Source organism: Geospiza fortis, unplaced genomic scaffold (genome assembly GCF_000277835.1).
Source record: "Geospiza fortis unplaced genomic scaffold, GeoFor_1.0 scaffold130, whole genome shotgun sequence".
Taxonomy (NCBI): Eukaryota; Metazoa; Chordata; class Aves; order Passeriformes; family Thraupidae; genus Geospiza; species Geospiza fortis.
This window is the reverse complement of record NW_005054300.1, coordinates 8,163,300-8,169,372: the sequence shown is the minus strand read 5'-3', so window position 1 is coordinate 8,169,372 and position 6,073 is coordinate 8,163,300. Positions and strand designations below refer to the sequence as shown.

The 6,073-nt window shown below is 38.5% G+C and overlaps 1 protein-coding gene across 1 annotated transcript in view; it reads right to left on the bottom strand.

Annotated features, from left to right (window-relative positions):
• LGI1 (leucine rich glioma inactivated 1) overlaps positions 1-5,725 on the bottom strand; it is a 29,454-nt gene extending 23,729 nt beyond the window's left edge. The window contains exon 1 of the mRNA XM_005416454.2: positions 5,543-5,725. The gene's annotated coding sequence lies outside the window, so the exon portion shown is untranslated. The remainder of the gene's footprint in view (positions 1-5,542) is intronic.
• Between the last annotated feature and the right edge of the window lie 348 nt (positions 5,726-6,073).

The window sequence follows — 6,073 nt, the reverse complement described above, 5'->3', positions numbered from 1 at the left end:
CTGTACATCTCTTATTAACATCACATCTCAGACTCAGAACCTTTCTTTTCCAGGTTACATAGAATGCTGGGTTCACAAGCAGTGCTTAACTGCTTGCATGATTCAGATGACAGTGACTTGTCTGTCACCTTTTTATACAGAAGACTTCAGATTCCAAACATTCCCTGTCAATGATTTGTACCTTTCCTCAATTCTTATAAGTGAATATTATGGTAGACATTATGCACAAAAATGCACCTTGGGAAAAGAGGGAATACATATCTTTTCCACTATGGTTTAAAAATGCAATGGACTGTAACTTTGCTCATGTATTCTTTTTTTCCCCTTCCAAAAAATCCAGTGGGAAACAATGTAATTTAAAGAAAATAAGTATATTGCTTGTCAGTTGTCTTATTTATTTCCACATTACTAGATTTTCCTTCTCTTGCTTATTATTTTCTATGATTTTTTCATCTTATATAATAACTCTGATATCAAACTGGAAAAACAAATTTGCCTTTCTCTTGTATTTATGTAATTGGATGCCATCAGTCACTTTCCACCAAAGCAGATCTAGCCATAAAAGTAAGATTAGGCATTCTTTGCTCTCTTAGGAAATAGTTCATACTTCAGGGAATTTAAGCATAATGAACTTCTAAAATCTCCTCAAATGAAAACTGGAACATGGTAGAGGAGTTAGTTTCTGTACTTCACTTACTTAAGTGCAGGTTGATAAAACGAAGAAGTAGTATTTTGTACATACTGATAATTACTTTTAAATTAAATTCCTGATAGACTGAAGTCACTGCTCAAGTTTATGCATGCCTACATGCATGTGTAATTTTGTACTGAGCTTTGTTCTGAGCAGAGTTGCCAGACTAAGCTCTGGAGACAAAACTCACCTGCCACAAAACAAATGCGGAACTAGCAGTGACGATTAAAGGTACTAGACAGATGTCTACATAATCTATCTCTAGGAGATTTATTTAGTAAAATTCTGTACATTTTGCAAAAATAAGCCCAAACTTTAAAAATAATATGGGGAGTTGATTCTAAGAATTATTTTTTTATCAAAGTCTGATTTATTATTTCCATAACTGAGTAAGTTAGTCTTTACATGATCATACTGCTATTATTTACACTATACATCTTAATAAGGCCTTGCAGAAAACTTTAATGAAGTTTTTTTGAAGTATACAGAAGTTTTAGGAACAAGACTGATGCTTTGAGTGTTCCTTTAACTACAATAAAATGAATTAATGAAGCAATCTGGTTTTCAAGATATTATTATTATAAGATTCTTACATAACTCTGTAGTCATAGGCAAGAAAAATAAATAGATATTAGGAATTAAAACAGTTATAGCTCCTCCATACTATATCTGTGATTCTCTGGCATGTTAAGAGTGGAAGTAATGCTACCATCAAATAAACTGTGGAGCAGGACTTGAACTACTTCAGTCCATGATAATGAAGACTAAGGCTGCTCTTCTATCAACAGCAATAAAAAAAATCTTGTGAATTGTGTATGAAGTTGAGAGGCCTTATATGCACCATAAGAGATGGAGCTAAGGGAATAAATCAGGTTATTTAGGCTGTATTTTCTAACATTGTGGCCTAAACAGGGATTCTGTTTACCAAGTTAATCAGCTGAGAATAAGGGTGCAATTTCCACATCTTTGACTTCTTGGGAGATTTTCAGATCAACAGGAGGTTCCAACTATATTTTTAATAAGAGCCTTTGATATTTGTTTTTATCCTAACAGCAGAACAAGCTTAATCTGAATTCAAGATGTGCACTGTTGTCTTCTTCAGCTTTCCATAACTATTTATGAAACCAATTTCCAAACTTTGGTCTCAAAATAAATGCTCTGTAGAAAGACAATAGAACCAGCACCTTCAGTGCACCAGGCAGTAAGTAGTTGTGGAGACTGGCAGTGATTTGTTCACTCTACAGGGAGAGGAGCCAGGAATAACAAAGGTCCATGGGTCAAATTCTACCTTGTATATCCTTCTAAAATGCCATCATCTGTCAGATCTGCCTTTAGATATACACATTTTCAAAATTTCAAATTGCCTATCATATTGGAAGTCTTGGTGTTCTAGAAATTCTGTCTCCATACAATGTATCTGACATTGATATCCAATGGTGTTAAACAGAAATAATTAAGAGGAAAATGTCCACGGATACCTGGAATTTAGGAAATTCAATAACTCTTATAATAGGATTAGATATACATTCTATTCTATTCTATTCTATTCTATTCTATTCTATTCTATTCTATTCTCTCTATTTTATCTTATTAACAAGTGAAATTCAATACAATGATTGTGGCTACTTATACAAAGGTCTGGGATTTTAGAACAAAGAAGGAAACTGATGGTCAATCAGAAACTATTTTTTCAAAGGCACTTTTCTAACAATGGTTATGCACTGAAAAGCTAATTGCAACTTCAAAATATCATAAAACTGCACAGCTTCTCTTCAAATAACGGACACAGCATGGGCTTGTCCATGATTATCTTTTGTAACTGACCCTATACTGGAAATATCTTTAAATCCAGAAGTTCTTTTCTTGATGAAATTACTTTATCAGCCAAACAAATAAAACTGCATTTGCCTTTTAGCGCAGCAACATTGACATCTAGTGGCTAGTTAAGATTCCTGTTTAATATTCTGTGTATGAGAAAAAAAAGTGGAACACACCATTTATTGAATTTGACAAACCAGGTATGCACAGCCTGCTATCATCACATAGCCTCTAGATGATTACAGAATATCATTAATGACTAGCTTGGAGTTACCAGTACCTGTGATGGGAACTGGTGAGCCTGAGGCACTGCCTCTTGTGTACAGCGCCACTGGTTTTCCTTGACTGTCAGGAAGTCCTAAGCTTGGGAATGAGCTGCCTGAGTGTAGTGTATACCTTCCTCAGGACTTGTTGGGAGGCACAGCACATCCCTGAAATTGTACATGGGTACAGCTAAATGAAAAAGAGCTACAGTTACTGAATGTGATGTTACTGGCATATGTGAATGTCCATTTTTAGCTTTACTTGCTTTTCTACAAATTACTAGAGGGTTTCAAATAGGAGGGGATAAAAATCAGGAACATGACAGATGCCAAAGTACTGTTCGTACAAAAGACACCAAAAAAATGACTTGGCAACTTCATAGACATGTAGGAGATAGGAAGGTGCCAATATCAAATAGCATTAGAAAGTAATTTCTTCATTTGTCAACAGAAGAACTAACTTAATGGAGAAAGAGGAAAGATTGAACAGGACAAATATCAGTTTTACTAGCATTTGTGATGGTTCCTCATTATTGTCTCATAATCAAACTCAAACGTGGTCCGTGGCAACAGCTCACACTGGATGTAGTTGTCAGTGACTGCCCTGCCCTTGCTCTCCATACCAGTGGTAGCTGCCTCTTCGAGCCTGCTGGCAAAGCCTTCTGATTTGCTTCATTAAAAATTGGAACAATTTTTTAATTGGCTAACCAAACTAATTTTGATTCAACAGATCAGAGGCTGTTGAGTTGAAACAACCTTACCAGATGATCTTAGGAGGCAATCATCTTCTGCAGGAAGGCTGATGTGTTTCTTCCTGGCTAAATACTGTTAAGGAGTAAACATCTACACTTTGTATTTCTTAAAAATACATAGAGAAAACTGAGTCTGAAAAAGAGCAATAAAATGTAAGAGTTCTCCAATATGTAACCTGTAAGTTGAAGGTTGAAGGACCTTCTCAGGCTGCAAAAAGGGAAAACTGTGGGGATATATGTCTTCAGGGCATTAAGAAATTAACTCAAAGTAGCAACAAACAAGATTTTTTCTTAGATAGTAGGAAAAACCCCTTATACCTAAGAGGTTACTAGATTAAGGTATTAAGCTGCGAAATCTCCTACACTAGAACCTCTTATGAACAGCTCAATAAGTATGTGTCAGGTATACTTTGAATTCTGCATCTCTATCATATATGTACCATGTCTGACTTAAACTTTTTGGATACATCAGGTCTCATACTTTATTTAGACCATTCTAGATTTAGGGCAGAACTAAAGTTAAAGCTACAATGATGTTTTCTCCTTTGTGGACCACAAAGTTCAGGACTACTGTAATTTAAGACTATTGTTTCACATTACTGCTGACCTGATCTAAGAAAGGTGCGACTCACTTCCCACTTCCCTCCTGTCCCATCCCTAACATTTTTTTGCTTCACCAGGGTTACTCATCCAGACACCACATCATGACAGTCACAGGAGCTAGTGTGGCAGAAAATTAAATTCTGCAGTCCAGCAGGAGTGGTCAGATGAGCATTAGAGCCAGTTCAAGAAGAATGCTCTCTTCAATGGTAGCTTGACTTACTTGTAAAGGAAAGCTATGCCCCTAAGGTTTGACTGTACAGTCATCAAAATCCCACTTAAAACCTCCTGCCCTGTAAAGAGTTATGCCCATCTCGTCTGTTTTTTTTTTCCTGTATCTTCCAATCCCGTGGGACTCATAAGAGAAGTGCCTTTTTGGTGTCAAAACATACTGCTGCTAGAATTAAACTACGGAGATACTCCCATTGGAGCAAAGTATAATGCATATACCAACGCTAAGGGCACATTCAGTTTGAAATTCCAGTTTATTTAGGAGGCCATTTGAACCCATTCCCCAGCTGTAGCTTACTGTACCCCACATATAAAATGCAGTCAGGTGATGTTCTGAAGCAACACAGTTAGAAATCAGAAAAGCATAGCATAGCAAGATGAAATTATCTAGCTGCTATTCTCAGAAAAGCTGTTTATAACATAACTCCAGCATCTACAGCAGCTGCTACAGATGGACTCACTGCAGATAATTTTCCTGTCCCAGAAACTGTATTTTTTCTATATGCAGGCTTTGTGGCCACAGCACAATGCCAAGAGATTCAAGTACTGTAAATCTTTCCTCTACCTTTCCCACTCTTCTTCAAAGTGCATAATCAATGATATGTTGGCCCAGTTTCCAGAATCATGTCAGGATTCATTCACACTAAAGCAGTCTGTCATTTCCATAAGACAGGAACAACAAAAAGATGCTTGCTATTACAGCTTTGAGGGTATACATTATTTATTTTGATATATTTAAATTATTAATTAGGATAATTCCATTCTTGCAACAGAGTCTCTGCCCTTTAGAGGAAATGGGCCACATTCAGTAGGACTTCAGCAGAATACTGCATGCACTCAAATATGCACAGTGCCACTCAGTTCCTTTCCATGGGACACTTTAGCATCATCTTTGCATCCCTTCACACCAATAATGACATAACAAGTAATGCAAACACTAGGTTAGGAGAAAAAAAAATCTGAAAACAGAGATCTACTAGCCAAGGTAAGGAGATACGCTGTCAGCTATGGTGTATGATTGTCTTATTGCAGAAAAGCAACACCTACAACTTATATTTTACAACTTGCATATTACAAGGGTAGCAGCAGTATTTAAATTTTTAATATTTCCCTGTATTAAGTGTGTCTGTGGTTTAACTATCCAGGAATCAATAACACAACTGGAAACACAGTCCAGAAGAAAGTACCTTGTGATGGACTACAGCATTTCAGATCTCAGCAGTTCAGGTTGTGTTTGATGGGAGACTATCTGATGACTTAATGCCGAAGATTGGTGCTTCCCAGCTACTTTATCAGCAAATACTTCTGGCTTATAAAGCTCCTTTTTATTATGCAACCCACAGGCTCCCAAACTCTTATCGCCCAGTTGCCGCCGGTCCTCACAGGGAAACTGAGTCACATACTGCCTTTCGTTCTTCTAACTGCGAGATGCGACTGAAAAGAAGAGACGCCGCTGGCACAGGCAGCAATCAGTGTTACAGATCGCCGTGCCGCGGTCACGATCGCGGTCCGTGCCGCGCCGAGGGCAGCGCGCAGCGCCCGGGCAAGCCTGGCAGCTGCTGCCCTCCGCAGAGCGCCTCCCGGGGCCTCCCGCCCGGAGCGTCCCCTTCTCCGCGACAGGTCCCCTCCCGAACAACGACCCCCGCCTCCCCGATCCCTCCCGAGGCACCCTTTCCACCGAGCCCCGGCACCCGCAGCGGGGGCTGAGCCCGTGCCCC